At 52.6% G+C, this 26,886-nt stretch overlaps 1 protein-coding gene and 1 long non-coding RNA gene across 2 annotated transcripts in view; one reads left to right on the forward strand and one right to left on the reverse strand.

Annotated features, from left to right (window-relative positions):
* Positions 1 to 5,399, reverse strand: part of ZBED4 (zinc finger BED-type containing 4) — a 35,008-nt gene extending 29,609 nt beyond the window's left edge. Inside the window, exon 1 of the mRNA XM_055253935.2 lies at positions 5,247 to 5,399. The gene's annotated coding sequence lies outside the window, so the exon portion shown is untranslated. The remainder of the gene's footprint in view (positions 1 to 5,246) is intronic.
* Positions 5,400 to 5,643: 244 nt separating this feature from the next.
* Positions 5,644 to 26,886, forward strand: LOC129468417 (uncharacterized). Its single transcript, XR_008652648.2, has 6 exons — positions 5,644 to 5,872; positions 8,018 to 8,143; positions 8,958 to 9,114; positions 12,815 to 14,024; positions 22,665 to 22,925; positions 26,480 to 26,886. It is a non-coding gene; the product is annotated as an uncharacterized lncRNA (long non-coding RNA).

Below are 26,886 nucleotides of genomic sequence, written 5' to 3' on the forward strand. Positions count from 1 at the left end.
TTAGAGAAGTGTCCAGATATCTGCAGTTTCCTCCAAGACAGTTCAGCAAGTGCCAGGTGGCAGCGGGTGGCAGTCACGGTAGCTCCAGCTGGGGGAAAGGGACACAGGAGTGCCAACTCTGTAAGTTAGAAACTTTATAATAACCTTCAAACAACAGAAGTGGCCGGGCGCGGTGGCTCACGCTTGTAATCCCAGCACTTTGGGAGGCCGAGGCGGGCGGATCACGAGGTCAGGAGATCGAGACCACGGTGAAACCCCGTCTCTACTAAAAATACAAAAAATTAGCCGGGCGTGGTGGCGGGCGCCTGTAGTCCCAGCTACTCGGAGAGGCTGAGGCAGGAGAATGGCGTGAACCCGGGAGGCGGAGCTTGCAGTGAGCCGAGATTGCGCCACTGCACTCCAGCCTGGGTGACAGAGCGAGACTCTGTCTCAAAAAAAAAAAAAAAAAAAAAAAACAACAACAGAAGTATATTCGTTTTCAACTCAGAGCACACACGCTCTCAACAAGCTGTCGAGTATACCCAGGGAGGCAAAGAGCTACGCATCAAGACTGCAGGCCTGGTTCAGATGGGGTCATGGCAGTTTCTCCTCCTGAGGACATAAACTACCATCCGGGCTACACCTGAGTAGCCTTCACCTATTCTGGGGGTGCACAGCAGCATCAACTGCCACAAATTCCAGCAGGAGCCACGGGCTCACAACAGCTGCCCACACAGAAGCCAACATCCAGGTCTGGGCTAAACTGAGAAGTGGGCTGGGCGCAGTGGTTCACGCCTGTAATCCCAGCCCTTTGGGAGGCCAAGGCGGGTGGATCACCTAAGGTCAGGAGTTTGAGACCAGCCTGGCCAACATGGTGACACCCCATCTCTACTAAAAATACAAAAACTGGCTGGGCGCGGTGGCTCACGCCTATAGTCCTGGCACTTTGGGAGGCCAAGGTGGGCGGACCACGAGATCAGGAGTTCAAGACCAGCCTGACCAACATGGTGAAACCCCGTCTCTACTAAAAATTAGAAAAAAAAATTAACCGGGCATGGTGGCACACGCCTATTGTAATCCCAGCTACTCAGGAGACTGAGGCAGGAGAATCGCTTTAACCTAGGAGGTGGAGGTTGCAGGGAGCTGAGACTGCACTACTGCACTCCAGCCTGGGTGACAGAACAAGATTCCATCTCAAAAAACAAACAAAAATTAGCTGAGTGCGGTGGCGGGTGCCTGTAATTCCAGCTACTCAGGGGGCTGAGGCAGGAGAATCACTTGAACCCAGGAGGCAGAGGTTGCAGTGAGCCGAGATTGTTAACACTGCACTCCAGCCTGGGCGACAGAGTGAGAATTAACAAACAAACAAACTGAGAAGGGGAACTCAAAGCTAAAGGTCAAAGACAGTGGCAAGGGATCTGACTCCAGAAGCCCGGAGTAGAGCTGCTCCGTCAGACGGGCTCAGGAACCCAGGTAAGGCCGTCTTGGAAACAGGGCACCCTCCAAAGCAAGCCAGCCACCACGCTAAGGTCAGCTGGTCCGTGTTCCGTCCCTGAAATGTTCTGGGTCACACGACAGGGTCATGTGGATTGTTCTGCTAGGTGGTTTTGTGGGTCCCCTGTATTTAACACCAGCACCCTCACCATATACCCATACCCTGGGGGTACGGACAGTCCCACTAGTGACAGGCCTGACATCGCAGCTGTGGCTGAACACCACTGGGGAGTCTCTCACTTACAGGATGTGGAGCATGGCTTCTATGACGGAGTAACCAGAGCTCTCCCAAATGCACATGCTCCCGACCCTGCTCCCTGCAGCAAACAGGTGGAGCAGAGACCACCCGGCCTCGATGAGGAGCAGCTTTGGAGGAAGTCAGCCCCTCAGGGTTTGTCTGTGGAGGTGGCAAGGCGGGAAGGGCGTGGTGCCAGGTCCTCCCGACCCTAATCAGGTAGGGGACTGCAGCAGTCACAACCCCACCCCCAGGGCCAGGCCAGCATCAGCTGTTTCTATTGCACACAGACTTTGCTGGGAAAGACCTGGGCCACCGCTGCTGAAAAGCATTCACCTAGAATGAGAGGTGGGAAGCTGGCCGGGATTCCAGCGCAGCCTTCACCTAGAATGAGAGGTGGGAAGCTGGCTGGCATTCCAGTTCAGCCTTCACCTAGAATGAGAGGTGGGAAGCTGGCCGGGATTCCAGCGTGGCCTTCACCTAGAATGAGGGATGGGAAGATGGCTGGGATTCCAGCGCGGCCTTCACCTAGAATGAGAGGTGGGAAGCTGGCCGGGATTCCAGCGCAGCCTTCACCTAGAATGAGAGGTGGGAAGCTGGCCGGGATTCCAGCGCAGCCTTCACCTAGAATGAGAGGTGGGAAGATGGCCGGCATTCCAGTTCAGCCTTCACCTAGAATGAGAGGTGGGAAGCTGGCCGGGATTCCAGCGCAGCCTTCACCTAGAATGGGAGGTGGGAAGCTGGCTGGGATTCCAGCGCGGCCTTCACCTAGAATGAGGAGTGGGAAGCTGGCCGGCATTCCAGTTCAGCCTTCACCTAGAATGAGGGATGGGAAGCTGGCTGGGATTCCCGTGCAGCCTTCACCTAGAATGAGAGGTGGGAAGCTGGCCGGCATTCCAGTGCGGGTCATTTAGGCTGCATGTCCCCTGAATCCCCAAACAACCTGGGGGAACTGGGAGGCGGCTTCAGCAGCAGGCCCTTGGGCGGGGCAGGAGGTGCGCACTGGGGTGCTGTGAGGCTGCCTCTGCACCTCATGGACAATGCTCTCCTGGGGCTTCTGCCATCGCCCCCAGACCCTTCAGGCTGGACTCTAACCTCCTCTCCCCATGGGGTCTCCGGAGCACTTTCCTGAGAAACTGAGATTACCCCTGCTCTCACCTGCCGGTGTTTCTCCTTGAAGCACTTACTGAGCCCTTTTCTCTGGTTCACGCTGCTCCTCACCACCACCACGTTCCCTAAGGCCAGGGTCTTCTTTGAAAACCACCATGGCCCCAGCAGGCAGAGAGGCAAGCACCTCGGTCTCTCCTGCTCCCCTGCTCCCCTCCACCTCAGAAACGGCAAAGACCTTATTTTATTCCTAACAATGCCTCCCAGAATTTGAACTACCAAAAGCACATATCCAATGATTACCAAGGAAGGGATCTGAGGTACTGCAGAATGTAGAAAAACCTAGGTGCTAAAAAGTGGGGAGCAGGAGAAGGGCCTGGAAGGCTGGGATGCAGAGAGGGCCGAACCCCTCAAAGGGCTGAAGCCAGAGAGCTGCTGGAATCCACAGACACTAGAACAGAAAGCGAAAACCAAAACGCTAAGGGGTGTCACGGGCTAAAGGCACAGTGACTTTCTTACACAGCCAAATGTGAATAAGAGCAATTCCTATAGGTACATCCTCAGGTCCTGAGATTTAAACAGTGAAGGAAACGTTGGTAAGGAAGGGCGAGCTCGGCCTCTACCCCAGGGCTGGGCAGAGCCACGCCCAGCTGTTTCACCTGCTCCCTCCTCTCAAAAGACAACCACCACACCAAAGAGAATCAGACCAGAAGCTAAAGCCAGGCAAAGAAAAAAATACAAAACATATTTAAGGATGGCACTGACCATGGTCACTTCCTGCTCCTCATGCCCCCAGGGTTCCACTCCCCAGGGCTCCTCATCAAGGATCTGAGACACACACACACCTTTCACTAAAGAAGCTGCTTCTCAGCTCCTCTGCACACACACACAGAAGTCAGTCCGCTCCCCTAGTAATTTTTTTAGTCTTTCTGCAAGGTGTTATGGGCATACTTTGCACAGCTGAGTTACTCACTGTGTGTGTGGGGGGGGAGGAGGTGACCTTAAAGAGCAGAGGTTTTACATCCAAAAACGTCAACCACCTTATTCAGGAATTACCTGGACAAGGGTGTGTGTGGGCAAGACCCTGTAACCACCTGTCAAGTGGACTAAAAGTCCTAGGTTTCTTTCCATATAGATTAACTGTGTCCTCACCTCAAAGACCGGGCCTCTGAAGCGTTTTCAAGATTCACAGAATCTCTCTTAACTTGTGCTAGATCTTTTCTTGAAAAAAAGCCAATCATGACAAACAGATATAATCCGTTTAAGGACTACGGGAAGTGTGCATCCTTGTACGGACGTCCCATTGCAAACTCTCGGAGTATGGAATCAAACTCCTGTAAACTTTCCTCTTGCAAGATAACTTTGTTTAGTAATTGAAATTAATTCATAATCAAAATGTGGCTTATCCATAGCACTTAAAAAAATCCCAACCAAATCCTTCCTAGTCTCAATTTTGTCACCATGAATGACATACACAGAAAAAATAAAAAATATTTGTGTAAAAAGTCGCAGGATGCCTTTGCTTTACCAAACTGGCCTCATTATGAGGTCTGAATGGATTTCTAAAAACCATGTATGTAATCTGATCAGAGTTAACTTCAAAATAAATAACTCCCCTTTTGACCAACACGAGAACACCAACAGAAGCTTCTGACGGCTGAGCTTGGCCGGGACGTGTTTCCATAGAGGTGCCCGGGTCTACCAAGGCCACCCGGAATAGGAAGGCGCAGAAGGGAGCCCGAGGGGCTGCGATTCTCTTAGCAACGAAGACGGTGTGGGTCACACAACGGGACAAAAGAAACAAAACTGACTGCGAGCTCATTTGGGTGTAGGAAAACCACTGCAGTCGAAAAACATTTGAAATTATGGTTCGCAAGGCAAGTTATATTTTTATTCATTAAATGTGAACGGTCATCCCCAGAACCACGTACAATAACCTGCCTCGGGGCGCGTCGCAAGGACCCGTCTGGGCTGAGACATGAAGCAGGGCCCAGGTGGCCCTTCCTGGAGGTGGGACGGGAATGACACATCCAGAGAAGTCCCAGGGACGGGGCTCGCGGGGTAACTCGACGTGGCCGGGACAGCGCGCTCCCGGCGGACCCGGGCGGCGCCCCGAGCCCGAGCCCCGTCCCGTCCGCCCGGAAGCAACGGCGCGGGCACGTGGGCCAGGCCGGGCGCCGACCCCGGGCACTCGGCCGCTCAGTCGGCGCCGCCCCCGCGCCAGCTGTCAGGGCCGGGGTCCGCGCGGGGGCGGGTCCGGGGCGGCGCCGGGCGGGGACCCCGAGGCCACGGAGCCGCGCCCCCGCCCGCCTCGCCCCGGCCCTGGCCCCGGCGCGGCGCAGACAATGGCGCGGCCCGGCCCGGCCCCGGCGCGGTCCGCGGGGGACGGGGCTCACGGCAGGCGGCGGGGCGGCAGCGCCCGCGCACTCACCTCGGCCCGGCCTCTGGGGCGGCTCCCGGCCGGCTGCGGACGACGGCGGCGCGGGCGGACGCTCCATTCATTACCGCGGCTTTGTCTGCCCCCGCGCCCCTCCCGCGGCCCCGCCGCCCGCCGCCCGCGACGCCGCCGGACGCTGCGCCCCTCCCAGGGCCCCGCGCGGCACGGGGCGGGGCTGGCCGGGGGCGGGGCCGGTCGGGGGGGGGGCGGGGCCTACGCGCGCAGGCGCAGTGTCCGCGTACCCGCCCCGCCTCGTCCCTGGCCGGGCGGGAGGACGCAGCGCCGGAGGCAAGGCCGCTGGGGCGGGGCCGGGCGGAAGACGCAGGCGCAGTGAGCGCTTCGGCTCCGCCCCCGGGTCCGGGAGGGCAAACTACGCAGGCGCAGTGGGCGCTCAGGCGCGGGCGGGCGACGGGAAGGGCCTCGGCGCTCTGGCGGGGCGGGGCGCGGGCGCCGCGGTTTCTTCCAGTGGCTTGGCAGTTGGCAGCGGCTCGGCGCGCACCCAACGGCCCACCGCGGGTTTCCGGGACGGCTAGCAGCGCGGGTCCCGGTCCCGCCCCGAACCCGCTTACCTGGCGCAGAGGCCGCTCAGTGCGGTGCGGTCAGGCCTCGTGGGCTGGGACGTAAGCCCTTGACCCTAACGCGATCAGGGGCTCCCCGCGCGGCCTCCACGGGGGGCGGGATTAACGCCTAAGCCCCGAGCCGGGTCGGCGGGAGGAGGGCGGCCCTCTGGGCGGGCGCGGAGCCGGGGCTGGCGGTGCGGAGCGGACGGGACTCGCCCGCTTCTCAGGGTCTGAAGGAAATGTGCGCTTTTAATGTGTTATTTCCTAACACAAATGTCTGAGCAGACCAAATAAACTCTGCATGCTGACTGTGGCCCCGAGGTTCCCCGTTGGTGACATGGCTTTCGGCATTTTCTGGGCCTGAGTGTGAGAGTGAGAGGAGCCCGCGTCGCGGTCACCGGCTGGAGCGGGAGCGTGGAGTTATCCCGGCCGCCTCTGCCCGGAGCCCGCCCCTGCCCCGCGGCTGTGCCCCTTCACCCGCACGCCGACTGTTTCAAAGTTCACGTCCAGCCTGCAGCCGGGTTTTGTATGGTGCCTGAGCTAAGAATGCTTTTCTCGTTTTTAAGAGTTTGGGGGAGAATTAAAACAGTATTTTAGGATATATGAAAAGTATATGACATTCAAATATCGGCCGGGCACGGTGGCTCACGCCTGTAATCCCAGCACTTTGGGAGGCCGAGGCGGATGGATCACCTGAGATCACGAGTTCGAGACCAGCCTGGCCAACATGGAGAAACCCCCGTCTCTACTGAAAAAAAATAAATTAGCCAGACGTGGCGGTGGGCTCCTGTAATCACAGATACTCAGGAGACTGAGGCAGAAGAATCGCTTGAACCCGGGAGGCAGAGGTTGCAGTGAGCCGAGATCGCGCCACTGCACTCCAGTCTGGGTGACAGAGCAAGACTCCATCTCAAAAAAAAAAATAATAAATTAAAATGTCGGTTTCCTAAAGAGTTCAATTGGAACACCGCCATGCTTGTTCATGTAGTTAAAAGGTAAACTGCTTTACTTTCCACCATAGCTATGGAGTTGAGACCGGGCACTGACACCCGAAAGGGGCTCCCTGTTTCTTTTTCTTTCCTTTTTTTTTTTTTTTTTCCTGAGACAGAGTCTCACTCTGTCCCCAGGCTGGAGTGCGGTAGCACGATCTCGGCTCACTGCAAGCTCCGCCTCCCAGGTTCATGCCATTCTCCTGCCTCAGCCTCCCGAGTAGCTGGGACTACAGGCGCGTGCCACCACGCCCAGCTAATTGATGTATTTTTAGTAGACATGGGGTTTCACCATGTCGACCAGGATGGTCTCGATCTCCTGACCCTGTGATCCGCCCACCTCGGCCTCCCAAAGTGCTGGGATTACAGGTGTGAGCCACCGCGCCTGGCCTGGGGATCCCTGTTTCATTCAGAGTGGAGGCCAGTGTTCTCAGGCCTGCTCTGCCCCTGCCATCCCCTCATCAGATCTGCAGCAGCCCCCAGCCTCCTTGATGCTTGCTTTGGGGTCTTTGCACTGACTGGAATGCTCTCCTCCTCTGCCAGTGTCAAGCTCCCAGACAGCTGCCCATGTGTCAGCATAGTGGCAGGCTCTCTGGGGCCATGCTCTAGGAAGTAACACTGCGCTCTCCTCATCCCCTCTCCAGGCTCTGACACACTGCATATGCCTGTGTCATGACTGCCCCCCACAGCCTCCTGCTAGAATCAGCGGGAGGGGGGACTTCTTTGTTGTACGCGTTGAGGGAGCATGCCCAGTGCCGAGAGCAAGGCCCCCTACGCTTTGTGGAGTAGGTTAATGGGGCCCCACAATTGCCTGGCACTCAGGTGCAGAAATAGAAGATTGCTGGGGCCAAAGAGCAAGAGCTCTTCCCAGAGGGGCCCGCCGGTGAGTGAGCTGAGTGCAGGTTGACAGGTCCCTCCTAGTGCCTTCCAAATTGTGCAGGGCAGCCGGGTGCAGCCTATTCTCTGGCCCCTCACAGGAAGATACTGTTTTGTATGTTGGGTGGCCCTTGGACTAAGTGCCCAAATGGGACACCCTGGAGCACGGAAGGGCACGCTAGACATCATGGGACCAGGACCCAGCATCAACTGGGACTGTTCGGCAAGCCAGTACCCCGTGCCTCCACCAGCTGCAGTCCATTCATTTAATCTTTGATGGACACTTTCTGTGTGCCCAAGATACAGTATCTTATTTTTTCTTTTTCTTTTTTTTTTTTAGTCTGCAAGTGCTTGGTACATGCACAGATGGTATTTATTTGCTGTTTGTCTTAAATTGCATTCTTATGCATCATGGAGAGTGAGATAAGGAGAAGAAAAAATATTTTCTACAGGACCATCCAAACATGTAAGTGGCTTTTCATGGGACAGTTTCCCATCACGGGAAAGACATAAGTCGATTCTTAGTCATCCAGAGTGTCGGTATCTTATTTTTTCATTCATCTGAACCAAAGTGTGACCTCCCAGGGCCAGGTGTTTTATCTGAGTTCCATGCACAGACTCTGAGCCCCACCTGTACAGGGCAGTGCTCAGCACTGAGGCAGAAGAGCAGCTGGTGCCTTGGTCCTCTGTCCACTGAGGCTGCAGGTGGCCCCACAGCATCTTCCGACGGCAGGGAGCCCTCCGTACTTGGAGCACTGTGGCCCGGGAGGGTTCGCCCTCATGTGATGTGACTTTGGTTGAGTTTCTTAGCTGTGAATTAAGATGATGAACCCAGCTTGGGGATATGGCATGGAGCTGATGGTGTCACATGTGGAAGCAGCTAGGTGACCCCGAGCCCGGTGACCACTGGTCACTGGGGAGGCACAGACCTCGCTGTGGCAGGGTCCTCAGGGCCAGGGCCTCAAAGGAGGGTGGCTGTGTCCCTGGGCCCCGCAGGACACCTGCCAGGGGTGTACACCTGCCAGTCCCCTGCCTACAGTGGTGGTGGGGTGGAGCCCCATGGTCCCTTCCGTCTGGAATCTCAGACCTGGCCCCCCTCTGCCATCCTGTGCCTCCTGTTTGCCTTTCAGGGCAGCAAGAATGCTGTGTGCCCCACCGGGGAGGGAGGTGGGGAGGACTCCAGAGCGTCCAGGTGGGGGCTGCTGCAGAGGGGATGGTTTCTCTCCGATGCAGAGGAGGGTCGGGCCCTGGGCACCTACTGTCACTCTTTGCCATGACAGGGACCTCACCACGTTGTCCCTCATCCACGTCACCCGACCAACCCACACGGAGGTCCTGAGGGCTGCACCACACAGCCCCGAAGGGGCAGAGCTGGGGTCACACAGGTCTCGGAAGCCCACGCTGTGGCCCCAGGAGAAGGTTCTGGATGTGGCTCCTGTAAGTGAAGGGTGGACTCAGCGCTGCCGGAATAAAGGGAAACCACAGGCAGGAGGGAAGCGCGTCCAGAATCCGCGGCCACCAGCCTCTCAGACTGTCCTCTGGGGCCGGGTCGCGAGGAGATGGAAAGCGGGGACACCACAGGCTCGTCTGAACCCGCGCGTTCATTCGGCCACACCGACCCCAAACCCCTGCATGCGGGCAGGACCCCTGGCTCTCCTGCGCCCACCCCAGCCCTGCCGGCCGCCGGGGCATTTGAGGGATGGTTGCGGGGTGTCGGAGGGTGGAAGGGGCGTTGGGCAGCCTCGGTGGGGAGGGGAAGAGGCTTCCCGTGCACCGTGGACTCCCGCATTCGGGAGGGGAGGCGCTTGGGGTTGGGGAGGGAGGAAAAGGGGGCTGCGTTCGGGGAGGGGGCAGCGAGACCCCGCCCGGGCTACGGGTTGCAGGATGGAGCGGACGGGAGGAAGGAGCCCTGACGCCGCGGACCCCACGCCTGCCGGCCATCCCCCCCTCCCTCTCCACAGAGCAGCGTGGGGACCCGGCCGGGGTGGGGCTAGGGCGGTGCGCCCCGGAGCCTCCAACCTGGACCCCACCCCGGAGGCGCCGCGACTGCGCTCCCGCCGCCTCCAGGAAGGTGGCCGGATCGCGCCGGCGACCTGAGGACTCTGCGCCCCGCCGCCTCCCACCCTGTCCCGCCCCGCGCCTGTCCGCGACCCCGCGGGGCCGGTCCCGGTCTCCACCTGCAGTCCGGGGCGCGGCGCCCTTGAGGGAAGCTGGGCGCTGGGATCCCCGAGCTCGGGCGCGGGACACCCCACGGCCCGCACGAACCTTGGTGGCCCGGGCCCCTGCTCCCCCAGAACAGCGCCCAGGTCTCGGAGAAACCTCCCTAAGCCGTGGGCCCAGACACTTCCGGGGGACGCTGGGACGGGCAGGGCGGACGCCGTGGGTGGGGGGACGCGCACTGTCCCCGGGCGAACCAGAAACACCCCCCACCGTGTACCTCCCCCAGGAATCGCCCACCCACCCCCATTGTTCTCCACCAGGTTTCACCTTCCCACCCTTCCCCCAGGCATCTCCCCCGCTGCATCGCCCCCAGGCGGGCATCGCTCCCACCCGGGCATCTCGGCTCTGTCCTGCCCCGAGTGGCCGCAGCCCGCAGGGAGGAAGCGCGGCGAGGCGCCCACACCGGGAAAGTGTCTGCGTGACTCTGCGCGGTTACACTCCGGGTGCGTCGCTGCGGGCTAGTGGGCTCGTGGGCTGCAGCACCCCGCTCCTGTCGGGTGGACGAGCCCCGGGCCTGCGTGAAGCCTCTGGGGCAAGGCGGGCCCGGGAGGGACGCGGCGCAGGGCGGGCAGGGGCGGGGTCCTAGTTCAACGCCCAGCCCCAGGCCCAGCCCCGCCGCCGGATCCACCGTGCCTCTGTTTCCCCATTCCTGAGAAATCGGAACGCCGGCGGCAACCCCTTCTCCGGGCCCGAGCCTGCGCCCTCCGGATTGCGCGCCTCTGTCCAGGCGGTGGCAGGGGGGTGGGAGCGCGCAGCGGGCCAACTTCCCTAAAGGGAACGGTCGGGAGGGCGCCCAGAAGGGAAAGACCAGGAAGCGCTGGGCGCTGAGCTGGAGTCTGGCCTCTTCCTGGGGGGCCGGGGAGGGGGCTGAAGGTGGGGAGAAGACCGCCGGGGCTGCTTAAGGGGGCACTGAGGGAGCGTCCAGGAGAGAACGCTGGGTGGGCGACGCCGCAGGGGAGCTGCCTGGCAGGGGCGACGGCCTCGGGGAAGTGGAGCTTCTGGCCGAGAGCTGCATCTGTGGCCGGGGAGGGAAGGGGGTCACAAGGGCAGTGTGCGACGGGAGGGAAACTCCGGCCGGGGGGAAGGGGCTGCGCGGCGGGGACAGGTGCGTCGGGTGCTGGACAGTGAGCAGGGGCCCGCCGGTGCTCAGGTCAGGAAGGTGCTGGAGCCGGGGGAGCCGGAACGCAACGCGGCTAAGGGAACGCGCTGGGAGGGGTGGGGGCGGCAGCGGCTCCAGGCTGCGGTGGCGTTGGTTCTGTCTGAGGGTCCATGGGTGGAAAGGGGTTTGGAGCTTGTGATCATAGCTGGGACTGCCAGATTTGGTGGATAAAAATACAAAATTGCATGGGACCGGACGGGCGCGGTGGCTCACGCCTGTAATCCCAGCAGTTTGGGAAGCCGAGGTGGGCCGATCACCTGAGGTTGGGAGTTCCAGACCAGCCTAACCAACATGGTGAAACCCCGTCTCTACGAAAAATACAAAATTAGCGGGGCATGGTGGTGTGCGCCTGTAATCCCAGCTACTAGGGAGGCTGAGGCAGGAGAATCGCTCGAACCCGGGAGGCGAAGGTTGCAGTGAGTCAAGATCGGGCCATCCAGGCTGGGCGACAAAAGCGAATCTCTGTCTAAAAAAAAAAAAAAAGTGCACGGCACGTACGTATACTAACAAATTATTATCTGGAATTAAAATGTATCTGATTGTACCGTATTTTATCTGACAACCCTAATCATAACAGGAATGTTGTTCTCTGTACATAGTCCAGTAAACAGCAAAAGTATTTAAAAAGGTGAAAAAACTATTTATGACACATCCCTAAAAGAATAACTTTAAGAACAATTAGGTGTATATTGCTCAGGGTTTTTGTTTTTTGTTTGTTATCTTGAGTCAGGGTCTTGCTCTGCTGTCCACGCTGGAATGCGGTGGTGTGATCATAGCTCAGTGCAGCCTCAACTTCCCAGGCTCAAGCAGTCCTCCCACCTCAGCCTCCTGAGTAGCTGGGAGTACAGGCACCTGGCTAATTTTTGTGTTTTTAGTAGAGACCGGATTTCACCACGTTGCCCAGGCTAGTCTTGAACTCCTGGGCTCAAACAACCTGCCTGCCTCGGGCTCTCAAAGTGCTGGGATTACAGGCATGAGTCACTGCACCTGGCATTGCCTAGTTTTTTGGGTTTTTGTTTTTTTGTTTGAGACGGAGTCTTGTTCTGTCACCCAGGCTGGAGTGCAGTGGCGCGATCTCGACTCAATGCAACCTCCACCTCCCGGGTTCAAGTGATTCTCCAGCCTCAGCCTCCCGAGTAGCTGGGACTACAGGCGCCCGCCACCATGCCCGGCTAATTTTTTGTATTTTCAGTAGAGATGGGGTTTCACCGCGTTAGCCAGGATGGTCTTGATCTCCTGACCTCGTGATCCACCCGCCTCAGCCTCCCAAAGTGCTGGGATTACAGGCGTGAGCCACCGTGCCCAGCTGGCATTGCCTAGGTTTTATATATGACCATAGAGTTAAAAAAAGAAGGCCAACATGGTGGCTCACACCTGTACTTCCAACACTGGGAGACCGAGATGGGAAGATCACTTGAACCCAGGAGTTTGAGGCTGTAGTGTTCATGTCAGCTGTAGTGAGCCGAGGTCGCACAACTGCACTCCAGCCTGCGCAAAAGAAAAGAGTACATACATATATAAATATATATAACTTTTTTTTTTTTTTTTTTTTTAGAGACAGAGTCTTGCTGTGTCACCCAGGCTGGAGTGCAGTGGCGTGATCTCGGCTCACTGCAGCCTGAATCTCCTAGGCTCAAGGGGTTCTCCCATCTCGGCCTCTGGAGTAGCTGGGATTACAGGCGCAAGCCACTGTGCCTGGCCTAAATGTGTGCCATCTTTATTTCAAACACTTGTTAAAATGCTGTTGTTATTCTTCAGGACAAGAGCAAAAATCGCCCCCTGCAGAAACTTAGGAACTACGTACAGAACTTTACAGAGCAGAGGCAGCGCCATAGCTGAGGCCTGGCTGCTGACCAGGAAGTGGAACTCTGAGTGCTCTCAAGGTATGCAAGGAAGCCAGGCAGGGAGGAAGGGGCCGGCGGAGTCCGACTTCAGCTGCCATCTTGTTTGGTGGCACATCTCGTGGTCACAGGTTGTAGGCTCTGTTTCTGGAAGGTTCGGGTACAGCGCAAGATTCCACTTGTTTACTTGGCTATGTCTGTGCCTGAGGTGCCATGAGGCCAACGGACGTCACTCAAATTCATGTCCAGCCAAACTCCCACAGCAAAGAATCCCGAACCCAGGATGAAGTTCCTCTAGAAAGCATTCTTATCCGTGGCAAAGCTGCAGACACCCCGAAACCAATTTCCCACCTCGTCTGGAATTTCGGGAGCTTTGTTTGCTGAGCCAGTGCACTCATGGCGACCCTGCAGGAAGCCAGTGGCACCTCTGGGTTTTGCACCGTGTGTGTTCTCTTCTCCAAACTGCGGTTTTTGCTTAGCAAAGAGCCTTGCCTGCCACTGATGATGGCGGTGTGGGGTCATTTTGAATGGCTGCCTGAGACTGCATGGCACATTCACGCACACAGTCCTATGGGATTTTGACATAATAAGAAATAGATATTTCAGCTCTCCCCCTGGTTCCTGACAGAGAGCTCCTAAAACCATTGAAATTTCCTGGATAATAGGAGCTTCTTCTGTTCTAATGCGGTGACTCTTGGCTCCTGGGTGGGGGCTGGTCACTAGCGAGACCACACCACGATGAGAAACCTGGAGCTTCAGCTCTACCCCCACCTCTGAGCAGGGGAGACGCGCTAGCTAGCGGCGCCATCCTAATGCGTCATGTGCCTACGTGATGACGTCTCCATAAAAGTCCCTCAACAGTGTCCATTCCTAATGCGTCATGTGCCTACGTGATGACGTCTCCATAAACGTCCCTCAACAGTGGCCATTCCTAATGCGTCATGTGCCTACGTGATGACGTCTCCATAAACGTCCGAAAACAGTGGCCATTCCTAATGCACCATGTGCCTACGTGATGACGTCTCCTTAAAAGTCCCTCAACAGTGGCCATTCCTAATGCGCCATGTGCCTACGTGATGACGTCTCCATAAACGTCCCTCAACAGCGGGGGTTTGGCGAGCTCCCAGGTTGGTGAACACATCTCTTTGTGGGGGGAGTGGAGCACCCCAGCTCCCCAGGGCTGGCAGCTCCTGTGCTGAGAACCCTTCTAGACTTAGCCTTACGCATCCTTCATCTGACTCCTCATCCCTATCCTTTATCGTATCTTTTATAATAAACATGTTTCTCGCCGGGTGCGGTGGCTCACACCTGTAATCCCAGCACTTTGGGAGGCTGAGGTGGGCGGATCACCTGAGGTCGGGAGTTTGAGACCAGCCTGACCAGCACAGAGAAACCCCGTCACTACTAAAAATAAAAAATTAGCCGGGCATGGTGGTGCGTGCCTGCAATCCCAGCTACTAGCGAGGCTGAGGCAGGAGAATCTCTCAAACCCAGGAGGCGGAGGTTGTGGTGAGCCGAGATGGTGCCATTGCACTCCAGCCTGGGCAACAAGAGCAAAACTGCACCTCAATAAATAAATAAATAGATAAATAAATAAACATGTTTCTCTGAGTTCCATAAGCCATTCTATTCATAGCAAAGCATCCAACCCAAAGAAGGGGTTGTAGGAACCCCTGACTGGCACCTGAAGTGGGGGCAGGCTGTGGGACGGAGCCCCTAACCTGTGGGATCCGCCTCCAGCTGGAGGTGGAGAGTGTCAGAGTGAATTGTTGGACTCGCAGTTGGTGTCCAGGGGCTAGGAGAAGTGGCCGATGTGGGAACCCTCTGCCCCCGTTTGGTGTCAGAGGCAGAGTGTTCTGTGTGACAGAGGAGAGGAAAACAGTTTTTTTTTCCTTTCAGCAAGGATCTGAAGTGTGTCCCTTTCCCTATCAAAAACAATTCCCAGAGGAGCATGATCATTTTTGTTCCTTTGCAGATCCTCTGGGTATTTTCTTAGAAAACGTTCCTGGCAGGAAACTTTAAATATTTATTTATTTTAAGTTTTTAAAACTTTATTTTTTTTGAGACAGGGTTTTGCCCTGTCCCCCAGGTTGGAGTGCAGTGGCACCATCCTAGCTCAATCCAGCTTTGAACTCCTGGGCTCAGGTGATCCTCTCTCCCTGGCCTCCTAAATGGCTGGGATTACGAGTGTGAGCTGCAGTGCTTGGCTGCAGTGCAAAATTGTGTTGAGATAATTGTAGATTCACATGCAGTTGTAAGAAATAATAGCATAGAGAGATCTCTTGTATGGTTTGCTCGGTGTTTCCCAAGGGTACCATTTTACAAAACTAGAGTGGAACGTCACAGCCAGGGTATGGATGTCAATAAGACCCATGGATCTTATTCAGAGTCCCTCAGTTCTACGTCTACTCATTTTTATGTGTATATTAAATTCTGCATGATTTCATCAGCAGGCGAGGCTCGTGCACCCACAGTCATGATGCCGAAGGGCTCCAGTACCACGGGATTGCTCATGTCGTCAATTTATAGTCACACCCGCCTCCCTCCTGTCCCCAGCCTGACACGAATCTCTGGCAAACACAAATCTGTTCTTTTCTAAAACTGTGTCATTTAAAAATCACATAGTAGGCTGAGTGCAGTGGCTCACACCTGTAATCCCAGCACTTTGGGAGGCTGAGGCGGGTGGATCACCTGAGGTCAGGAGTTCACAACCAGCCTGGCCAACATGGTGAAACCCCATCTCTACTAAAAATACAAAAAATTAGCCGGGCATGGTGGTGGGTGCCTGTAATCCCAGCTACTTGGGAGGCTGAAGCAGGAGAATTGCTTGAACCCGGGAGGCAGAGGTTGCAATGAGCCGACATTACACCATTGCACTCCAGCCTGGGCAACAAGAGCAAAACTCTGTCTCAAAAAAAAAATAAAAAATAAAAAAATAAAAAAATCACATAGTAAGTAGCATTTTTGGATTGGCTATTTTTGCACAGCATAATTCCTTGGCGATGCTTCATTCCAGTTGCATGTACCAACGGCCTGCTCCTTTTCCATGCTGAGTAGAGCTGCGTGGAATGGGAGTACTATGGTGTGTTTAGCCATTCACCTGCTGAAGGACATCTGGGCTGCTTCCAGTTTTGGTCTGTTACAAATATAGCTGCTATGAACATTCGCGTACAAGTTTTGGTGTGAACAAAAGTCTTTATTTCTTGGGCACAGTGGTTCACGTCTGTAATCCCAGCACTTTGGGAGGCCGAGGTGGGCAGATCACGAAGTCAGGAGTTTGAGACCAGCCTGGCCAACATGGTGAAACACCATCTCTACTAAAAATACAAAAAAATTAGCTGGGAGTGGTGGTGGGCACCTGTAATCCCAGCTACTCCGGAGGCTGAGCCAGGAGAATCGCTTAAACCCAGGAGGCAGAAGTTGCAGTGAGCTGAGCTCACACCACTGCACTCCAGCCTGGGCAGCAAGAGTGAAAATCCATCTCAAAACAAAAAAAAAAGTCTTTTTTTCTCGGGGATGAATGCCCAGAAGCACAACTGCTGGGTCCCATGGTAGTTGGATGGTTAGTTTTTGAAGAAACTGCCAAGCTGTTTTCCAAACGGCTGTACCATGTTACATGCCCACCAGCAATGCATGAATGGCCCAGCTTCTCCAGGTCTTTGCCAGCGTTTGCTGGTGTTACTGTTTTTCATATGAGTCATTTTAATAGGTGTGATGTCTTGTTGCACTTTTAGTTTGCACCTCCATAATGGCTAAGGATGATGGACATCATCGTGTGTGTTTATTCTGTATATTCCCTTCATGGAAATGTCTCTTCATATTTTTGCTGACTTTTCTATTGGATTGCTTATTTATTTTTATTTTTTACTGTTGAGTTTTGAGAGCTTTTCTATATTCTACACGCGAGTCCTTTGTCAGACAGGGGGTGTGGAAATACTTTTTCTCAGGCTGTAGCTTGTCTTTTCATCCTCTGAACAGGGTCTTTCACAGAGCAAAAGTTTTTAGTTGTAATGAGGTTCCATTTATCAATATTTTATTTTATGGCTCACACTTTTGGTATCAAATCTAAGAACTTTTTGCCTAACCCAAGATCCCAAAGATTTTCTCCTATGTTTTTCCTAAAAGTTTTATAGTTTCACGTTTTAGATCTATGGTCAATTTTGGGTGATTTTCTTTTCTTTCTTTTCTTTTTTTTTTGAGACAGAGTCGTGTTCCATCGCCCAGGCTGGAGTGCAGTGGCGTGATCTCGGCTCACTGCAACCTCTGCCTCCTGGGATCAAGCAATTCTCCTGCCTCAGCCTCCTGAATGGCTGAGATTACAGGCACCTGCCACCATGCCCGGCTCATTTTTGTATTTTTAGTAGAGATGGGGTTTCACCATGTTGGCCAGGCTGGTCTTGAACTCCTGACCTCAAGTGATCCGCCCACCTCGGCCTCCCAAAGTGCTGGGATTACAGGCGCGTGAGCCACCACACTTGGGAAACTGGCACTTTTTCTATTTCAGCTTTCCAATCTATGAAGATGGTTTATGTCTCCACTTATTTGGATCTTTGATTACTTTCGTCAGCATTTCATAGTTTTTAGCATGTTCTATACATTTTTTGTTAAATTTACACCTAGCTGGCTGGGCGCGGTGGCTCATGCCTATAATCCTAGCACTCTGGGAGGCTGAGGTGGGTGGATCATTTGAGGTCAGGAGTTCAAGATCAGCCTGGCCAACAGGGTGAAACCCCATCTCTACTAAAAATACAAAAATTAGCCAGGTGAGATGTTGGGCACCTGTAATTCCAGCTACTTGGGAGGCTGAGGTAGGAGAATCTCTTCAACCCGGGAGGTGAAGGTTGCAGTGAGCGGAGATGGCGCCATTGCACTCCAGTCTGCGTGACAGAATGAGACCCTGTCCCAAAAAGAAAAAAAAAATTTACACCCAGCATTTTATTTTGAGCCATTGTAAAGTGTGTTGCATTTGTAATCTCAGTGTCTCTGTGTTCATTGCTAGTAAGTAGAAATACAATTAATTTTTTTAAACAGTTTTTCTTGGCTGGGTGTGATGGCTTGTATCTGTAATCCCAGCACTCTGGGAAGCCAAGATGAGCGGATCACTTGAGGTCAGGAGTTCGAGACCAGCCTGACCAACATGGTGAAACCCTGTCTCTACTAAAAATACAAAAATTAGCCAGGTGTGGTGGCGGGCATCTGTAATCCCAGCTACTTGGGAGGCTAAGGCAGGAGAATTGCTTGAACCTGGGAGGCGAGGTTGCAGTGAGCTGAGATCACAGCCCTGCACTCCAGCCTGAGCAGCAGAGTGAGACTCTGTCTCAAAAATAAAAAATAAAAAAAGTTCGTCTGTATTCTGAGACTTCCATGAACTCACTTGTTAGTTCTGGGAGTATTGTTGGTAGAATCCTTGCTTTATTCTATGTATGTAATCGTGTCATTTGCAAATAGAGACAGTTTTATGTCCTTCTTTTGAAGAAAAGTACTTATTTTTCCCTTTTCTTGCCTTATTGTGCTGGCTACTATTTCCAGGACCATGGTGAATAACAGGGTTGAGAGTAAAATCTTTTTTTTTTTTTTTTTCGAGACAGAGTCTCGCTGTCGCCCAGGCTGGAGTACAATGGCGCAATCTCGGCTCACTGCAAGCTCCGCCTCCCGGGTTCACTCCATTCTCCTGCCTCAGCCTCTCCGAGTAGCTGGGACTACAGGCGCCCGCCACCACGCCCGGCTAATTTTTTGTATTTTTAGTAGAGATGGGGTTTCACCGTGGTCTCGATCTTCTGACCTCGTGATCCGCCCGCCTCGGCCTCCCAAAGTGCTGGGATTACAAGCGTGAGCCACCGCGCCCAGCCGAGAGTAAAATCTTACCTTGTTTAGGATCTTAGAGGGAAAACATTTGGTCTTTTACTATTGAATATAATGTTAGCTCTAGGTTATTTCTAGACACTCTTCATCAAATCGAGGTAATTCCTATTTTTTGAGGGTTTTCTTATTCCTATTTTTGAGAGGTTTTTTTTTTTTTTTTTTTTGAGATGGAGTCTCGCTCTGTCCCCCAGGCTCAAGTGCAGTGGCGCGATCTCGGCTCACTGCAAGTTCCGCCTCCCAGGTTCACGCCATTCTCCTGCCTCAGCCTCCCAAGTCGCTGGGACTACAGCTGGTCTACCCTGGTCTCATGTGATCCGCCCACCTCGGCCTCCCAAAATGCTGGTATGAAGGCGTGAGCCACCGCGCCCAGCCCCCCTTTAGCTGTTCTTTAAGGGTAGTTCTGCCAGTGACAAATTCTTTTCATGTGCCTTGGTCTGTGAATTTTTTTTATTTCTCTTCGTTCCCGAAGGACATTTTCACTCCATGTAGAATCCATGGCTGAGGGTTCTTTCGGCATGTGAGAAACACCGGGCCACTTCTTTCTGGCCTCTGTGTATTCTTCTGATACAAAGCTATGTTCTTCCCCATAGGCAATATGTTGTTTCTCTGTCAGCTTTCAAGGGTTTTTTCTTTGTCATTAGTTCCCAGAAATTTAATCACGATGTGTGCGGCATAGATTTCTTTGGATTTCTCTTATTTGGGTTTTCCGAGTTTCTTGAATTTAGAGGTTTATGTCTTTTGGCCAAATTTGGGAAGATTTTGCTGTTCATTCTTCACATATTTTTTTCAGCTCCATGCTCTTTCTCCTCTCCGTCTTAGACATCAATGACGCAAAATTTAGATTTTTATTCATTTATTTATTTTCGAGACAGAGTCTTGCTCTGTCACCTAGACTGGAGTGCAGTGGCGCGATCTCCGCTCACTGCAACCTCTGCCTCCTGGGTTCAAGCGATTCTCCTGCCTCAGCCTCCCAAGTAGTTGGGATTACAGGCGCTTGCCACCATGCCTGGCTAATTTTTTTATTTTTAGTAGAGATGGGGTTTTGCCATGTTGGCCAGGCTGGTCTCGAACTCCTGACCTCAGGTGATCTGTCCACCTTGGCCTCCCAAAGTGCTGGGATTACAGGCAAGAGCCACTGTGCCCAGCTAATTTTTGTATTTTTAGTAGAGACAGGGTTTCACCATGTTGGGCAGGCTGGTCTTGAACTCCTGACCTCAGGTGATCTGCCCTCCTCAGCTTCCCAAAGTGCTGGGATTACAGGCGTGAGCCACCATGCCTGGCCTAGATTTTTAAAAATAGTCTCACAGGTCCCTGAGGCTATGTTCCATCAGTTTTTTTCAGTCTATTTTCCGTCTGTTTTTCAGATTGGGTTACTTCTGTTGTTCTGTCTTCCAGTTCATGGAATCTTTCCTCTGTCATATTCATGCAGCTACTGAGCCCATTCAGTGAGTTTTTTAGTTTGACTTATTGTACTTTTCAACTCTACAATTTCCATCTGGTTCTTTTTTCTTTTTCTTTTCTCTTTTCTTTTCTTTCTTCTTTCTTTTCTCTCTCTCTCTCTCTCTCTCTCTTTCTTTCTTATTTTTTTTTTTTTTTGAGGCACAGTCTCGCTCAGTTGCCCAGGCTGGAGTGCAGTGGCTGGATCTCCGCTCACTGCAAGCTCTGCCTCCCGGGTTCATGCCATTTTCCTGCCTCAGCCTCCCAAGTAGCTGGGACTATAGGCGCCTGCCACCACACCTGGCTAATTTGTTTGTATTGTTTTAGTAGAGACGGGGTTTCACCGTGTTAGCCAGGATGGTCGTGATCTCCTGACCTTGTGATCCACCCACCTCAGCCTCCCAAAGTGCTGGTATTACAGGCGTAAGCCACCACACCCGGCCTCTTTCTTTATTTTTGAGACAGTCTCTCGCTGTCACCCAGGCTGGGGTATAGCAGTGTGATCATGACTCACTGCAGCCTCAGCCTCCCAGGCTCAAGCAATCCTCTTGCCTCAGCCGCCTACCCCCATTCCCCACACCCTGATTTCATTTAAAAAAAAACCAAAAACTTTTTTTCTCTATTTTTTCAGTTGTTTCAAGATAGTTTGTAATTGCTTGTTGAAGCATTTTTGTGATGGCTGCTTTACAATCATTTTCGGATAATCCGATATCTGATTTATCTCAGTGTTGGCATCATTATTTGTCTTTTTTTAGTCAAGTTATGAGTTTCCCGGCTCTTGGTGTGATGCGTGATTGTGGAATTGTAATCTGGACAGTTTGCATATTAGCAGACTCTGAATCCTACTTAAACCTGCTATTTTAGCAGGCAGTCACCCTGTTGAGGTGCAGCACATCCTGGCCTACTTTTGTGGGTTGTGGTTCCTACGATAATTTAGTTTATCTACTAGATCTGCTATTTAGGCGTCTACGTAATTAGGTTGGTGCTGCCGGTGGGGATAGAGGTGCCTCTCCAGGCTTCTCCGAGCTGTTAGGTGGGGAGTGGGCGGACCTGGTGCCAGCAAGTTCCAGCACCGCCTCTGCTGATTCCCCTATGGGAGGGCTGTGGGGCTTCCCCCAGCTACTGGGGAGGTGTGGGGAGAGGCAAAGGGAGGCCGTAGGCCTGGACCCCCTTACGCCACTTTGGGTCAGGAGATACTGGGCCTGGACTGCCTTCCACTGCCGGGCAGGGATGGAGGCTCCAGGCGGCCGCACTTTTTCCAGTCCGCGGTCCCCACCGGCCAGTTCCCCTCTTCCCACGACTTTGAGGCCTCCAATTGTCTGCTGTACTGGCTGCTGGCACTGAAAAGTGTGTGTAGCTGGAGGCGCACGGAGAGGTGAGTCCGTTCCGTCTCCTCTTGAGCTAGAAGTCTCTGGTTTTAATTTTAATTTTTTTATGCACTTTTTTTTTTTTTTGAGACAGAATCTCGCTTTGTCGCCCAGGCTGGAGTACAGTGGCGCGATCTCGGCTCACTGCAAGCTCCACCTTCCGGGTTCACGCCATTCTCCTGCCTCAGCCTCCTGAGTAGCTGGGACTACAGGCACCCGCCACCACGCCCGGCTAATTTTTTCTATTTTTTTTAGTAGAGACGGGGTTTCGCCGTGTTAGCCAGGATGGTCTCGATATCCTGACCTCATGATCCACCCGCCTCGGCCTCCCAAAGTGCTGGGATTACAGGCGTGAGCCACGGCGCCCGGCCTATTTATGTAATTATTTATTCTATGGATTTTAAAATAGCTTCATTGATAAAGAATTCACAGACATACCATGCGGTTTACTGTATATGTAAAATGGACAGGCCAGGTGCGGTGGCCCGTGCCTATAATCTCAGCACTTTGGGAGGCTGAGGAGAGCGAAGTGCGTGAGTCCAGGAGTTTGAGACCAGCCTGCGCAACAAAGCGAGACCCTGTCTCTACAAAAAAATTTTTTTAGAAAAATTTAGCCAGGTGTGGTGGTGCGCACCTTTAGTCCCAGCTACTCAGGAGGCTGAGATGGGAGGATCCCTTAAGCCCAGGAGTTCAAGGTTGCAGTGAGCTGTCATTATAGCAGCTGTGATTTACTCCAGCCTGGGTACCAGAGCAAGTCCCTATCTCAAAAACAAGTTCAATGAAATGTTTTTAGTATATTCACAGGACTGTGCAATCCTAACCATAGTCAATTTTAGAACATTTTCATCATCCCCAAAAGAAACCTCATACCCGTTAGCACTCACTCCGTTTCCCCTCCCTGAGACCCCACAACCTGTTTGCTTATTCTGGGCATTTCATGTAAATGGAATCATTACAATATGTGATCTTTTGTGGCTGCATCATGTTTTCAAGGGTTCTTCATGATGCAGCACATGGCAATACTTGGTTTTTACTGCCAAATTATATACCATTTATGTATATGCCAGATTTATCCATTCATGACCTGTTTTCACTTTTCAGCTATTATGGAAAATACCACTGCGATGAATCTTCACATACAAGTGTCTATGTGGACACATATTTTCATTTGTTGGGGATATGCCTCGGAGTGGACTTGCTGGGACCTATGGCTGCTCTGTGTTCAGCATTTTGAGGAATTGGCCGACCGTTTTCTAAAGCGGGTGCACCATTTGACAGTCCCACCAGCAGCATGAGAGAGTTCTGGCGTCTCCACATCCTCGTCAACACTCACTACCTGACTTTTTGGGTCTAGCTCTCCAGGTGGGTGTGCAGTGGGACATCATTGTGGTTTTGATTGGCAGTTCCCTGAGAGCTAATGATGATCATCTTCCGATGTGCTTATTGGCTATTTGTAGTTGTCTATTCAAATCCTTTGTCCATTTTAAAATCAGGTTCTAGCTGAGTGCAGTGGCTCACACCTGTAATACTAGCACTTTGGGAGGCCGAGGCGGGCGGATCATGTGAGGTCAGAGGTTCGAGACAAGCCTGGCCAACATGGCGAAACCCCGTCTCTACTAAAAATACAGAAATTAGCTGGGCGTGATGGTGTGCGCCTATAATCCCAGCTACTTGGGAGGCTGAGGCAGGAGAACCACTTGAAGCCAGGAGGCAGAGGTTGCAGTGAGCCAAGATCACGCCACTGCACTCCAGCCTGGGCGACAGAGTGAGACTCCATCTCAAAAAAAAAAAAAAAAAAATCAGATTCTGTGTTTTTTGTTGTGGAGTTGAGGACTGTGGCTTTTATTCTGAGGGAGATGGGAAGCCAGTGGAAGGCAAACACAGGAGATGCTGTCACTTGGGCTGCTGTAGAGAGGAAGAAGCAGAGGGGTACAAGGGTGAAGCAGAGAGGTGGGTCAGGCTACTGGGATAATCCAGGTGAGAGGTGTTGAGGGAACAGAGGAGGCGGTGACACAGGGCTGGCTCTGGACTTATTTTGAAAGGGGAGCCGACGGGCTATGCCAGCGGGTCAGACATGAGCAGTGAAGGACTGCCTCTCGCCTAGGAAGCCTGGAGTTGCCTTAGCTGAGAAAGTGGATTCATGTCCTATAGCTGCTATGACAAATCGCCACAGCCTGAGGGGCTGTGAATGGCAGCAACTCACTCTCCCACAGTTCTGGAGGTCGGAAGCCTGAAGTCCTGGCATCAGCAGGACTGTGTTCCCTCTGAAACCCATAAAGAGGGGTCCTTCCTGCCTCTTTCAGCTTCTGGTGGCCATCAATACTTCGTATTCCTTGGCTTGTGGCCACATCACTCCACTCTGTCTCCACTGTCACATAGCTGTCTTTGCTCTGTGTGTCTGCGTCCCAATTTCTCTTCTTATAAGAATACCATGTGCTTGCTTCAGTAGCACATATACTAAAATTGGAATGATACAGAGAAGATTAGCAGATTGTAATTTAGAAAGGGATACCAGTCATTAGATTAGGGCCCAACTCAATGACCTCATCCTAACTTGATTATTATTATTATTATGTATTCTTTTTTTCTTATGTCGCTTTTTTTTTTTTTTTTTTTTTTTTTTTGAGATGGAGTCTTGCTCTGTCTCCCAGGCTGGAGTGCAGTGGCACGATCTCAGCTCACTGTAAGCTCCGCCTCCTGGGTTCACGCCATTCTCCTGCCTCAGCCTTCCGAGTAGCTGGGACTACAGGCGCCCACCACCACGCCTGGCTATAGTTTTGTATTTTTAGTACAGACAGGTTTTCACCGTGTTAGCTAGGATGGTCTTCATCTGCTGACCTCGTGATCTGCCTGCCTCGGCCTCCCAAAGTGCTGGGATTACAGGCGTGAGCCACCACACCCGGCCTATTATTTATTCTTATTTATTTACTTATTTTTTGAGATGGAGTCTTACTCTATCCCCCAGGCTGGAGTGCAGTGGTGCAATCTCTGCTCACTGCAACCTCCGCCTCCCAGGTTCAAGCGATCCTCCTGCCTCAGCCTTGTGAGTAGCTGGGACTACAGGCATGCGCTACTATGCCCGGCTAATTTTTGTATTTTTAGTAGAGACGGGGTTTCACCACGTTGGTCAGGCTGGTCTTGAACTCCTGACCTCAGGTGATCCGCCCACCTCGGCCTCCCAAAGTGCTGGGATTACAGGCGTAAGCCACTGCGCCTGGCCTCATCCTAACTTTATATCTGCAAAGACCCTATTTCCAAATTAGCTCATATTCCCAGGTACTGTGGCTTAGGACTTCACCACACCTTTTGCCGAGGGGGACACAATTCAACCCATAACCGAGGAGGGAGACAGCAGAGAAGTTTGGAGATGAAGGCCAAAAGCTGAGTGCCAGACACGTTGAGTTCGAGATGCCTACAGGACATCCTGGAGGAGAGGCTGAGAAGGCAGCTAGATGTTGGAGCTGTCAAAGCATACTTTTTAAAAAGTTAAAAACAGGGCCAGGCGCGGTGGCTCACGCATGTAATCCCAGCACTTTGGCAGGCCGAGGTGGGCGGATCACGAGGTCAGGAGATTGAGACCATCCTGGCTAACATGGTGAAACCCTGTCTCTACTAAAAATACAAAAAAAAAAAAAAAAAAAATTAGCCAGTCATGGTGGTGGGCACCTGTAGTCCCAGCTACTTGGGAGGCTGAGGCAGGAAAATGGCGTGAACCTGGGAGGTGGAGTTTGTTGTGAGCCGAGATCGCACCACTGCACTCCAGCCTGGGTGACAGAGTGAGACTCCATCTCAAAAAAAAAAAAAAAAGTTAAAAACATGACTCATACAACTCTAAAGTGAAGACGTGTCAAAGATTTATTTTAATCATTAATGAGGAAACCAGCATGATGGTGAGGCTGGTTCAAAAGATTGGACAGAGGGAAGTATTCGTAGTGACTTAAAAAAAGTTTGAGTCATTCTGCTTATTTAGATTTTTTAAAAAAAGTGGTTAATGTTCTACAGGGCCATAAACCGCAACCTTTTCTTTTTTTTTGATACGGAGTCTTGCTCTGTCGCCCAGGCTGGAGTGCAATGGCACGATCTCAGTTCACTGCAACCTCCGCCTCCCAGGTTCAAGCGATTCTCCTGCCTCCGCCTCCTGAGTAGCTGGGATTACAGGTGCCCGCCACCATGCCCGGCTAATTTTTGTATTTTTAGTAGAGACGGGGTTTCACCATGTTGGCCAGGCTGGTCTCGAACTCCTGACCTCAGGTGATCCGCCCACCTCGGCCTCCCAAAGTGCTGGGATTACAGGCGTGAGCCACTGCGCCCAACCAAACTGCAACCTTTTTTACTGTAATCTTTTCCACTGGACAGAAATAATTTCTATCACTTACTACTGGGCAAAATTTATTTGCATTGCTGTCAGACAGGAATAATTTTACTTAGCCATCTGTCTTCAACAAATTAAAGTCTACCCTTGCTGAGTTGTAAAATATCATAATCAATAGTATATCGCGAGTTAAACAGGTGCACACTCCAAAGGATCCGAAAATCTGCCTGGCAGGCTTGCTCAGGAACACAGCCTGCCACTGAATGGACACACTGATTTTGGGGTGTCTAATCCTCAATTTGGGACATTTTTATTAGCTCCCTCTTGGGATGATAAATAATCTCCGAAGGTTATTCTTGACCACAGAAAGCTAGTCTTGCGTTCTGACCTAATTCATCTACACAGGCGCTGCAAGAAGTGGTAATTACCACGCAGGAGTGTCCTTGTTAGGTGACACATCTAAACCAGATGGCGTTATGCAACAACCAAGCCAGAAAATCAACTTCTATCTGGAGGTGTCATTATAAGGAATGTAGGACTGAGCCTACATTACACCGGAGATTTTTTTTTTTTTAATTTCTCTTATTTGCTCTTCTCTTCCTAGGTCAGGAAGCCGAACCAAATCGACCTCCCTCAGGTGTGCCTGCAGGACCTGTGTGTGTGCAAGTTTCCATCTTCCAGAGGGTTCCAGTGTCTGCCACGGCTCTTGGCCTGCCAGGAAGTGTCCTTCTTACTACTTGTGAGGCTGAGGCCTTGTGTGCCAGAATACAGGCGCCCGGCCACTGTGGGTCTGAGGGTTGTGTGGGCATTGGTTCAGCACACATGCCACAACCCTTGTTCCTTAATGGTGTGGAAGCACAGGAAAGTTATTCTCAAATATGACACCCAATTAAGGCCTGGGCTCCACTATTAATTTGTCTGATTATATCCTGGTGACAAGGAGGACAAATTTCTACTGCAACAATGCAAATTACTACATTTTTATTAAAAGTAAATGTCAGTAAAACTATT

This window comes from Symphalangus syndactylus, chromosome 18 (genome assembly GCF_028878055.3).
Source record: "Symphalangus syndactylus isolate Jambi chromosome 18, NHGRI_mSymSyn1-v2.1_pri, whole genome shotgun sequence".
Lineage (NCBI taxonomy): Eukaryota > Metazoa > Chordata > Mammalia > Primates > Hylobatidae > Symphalangus > Symphalangus syndactylus.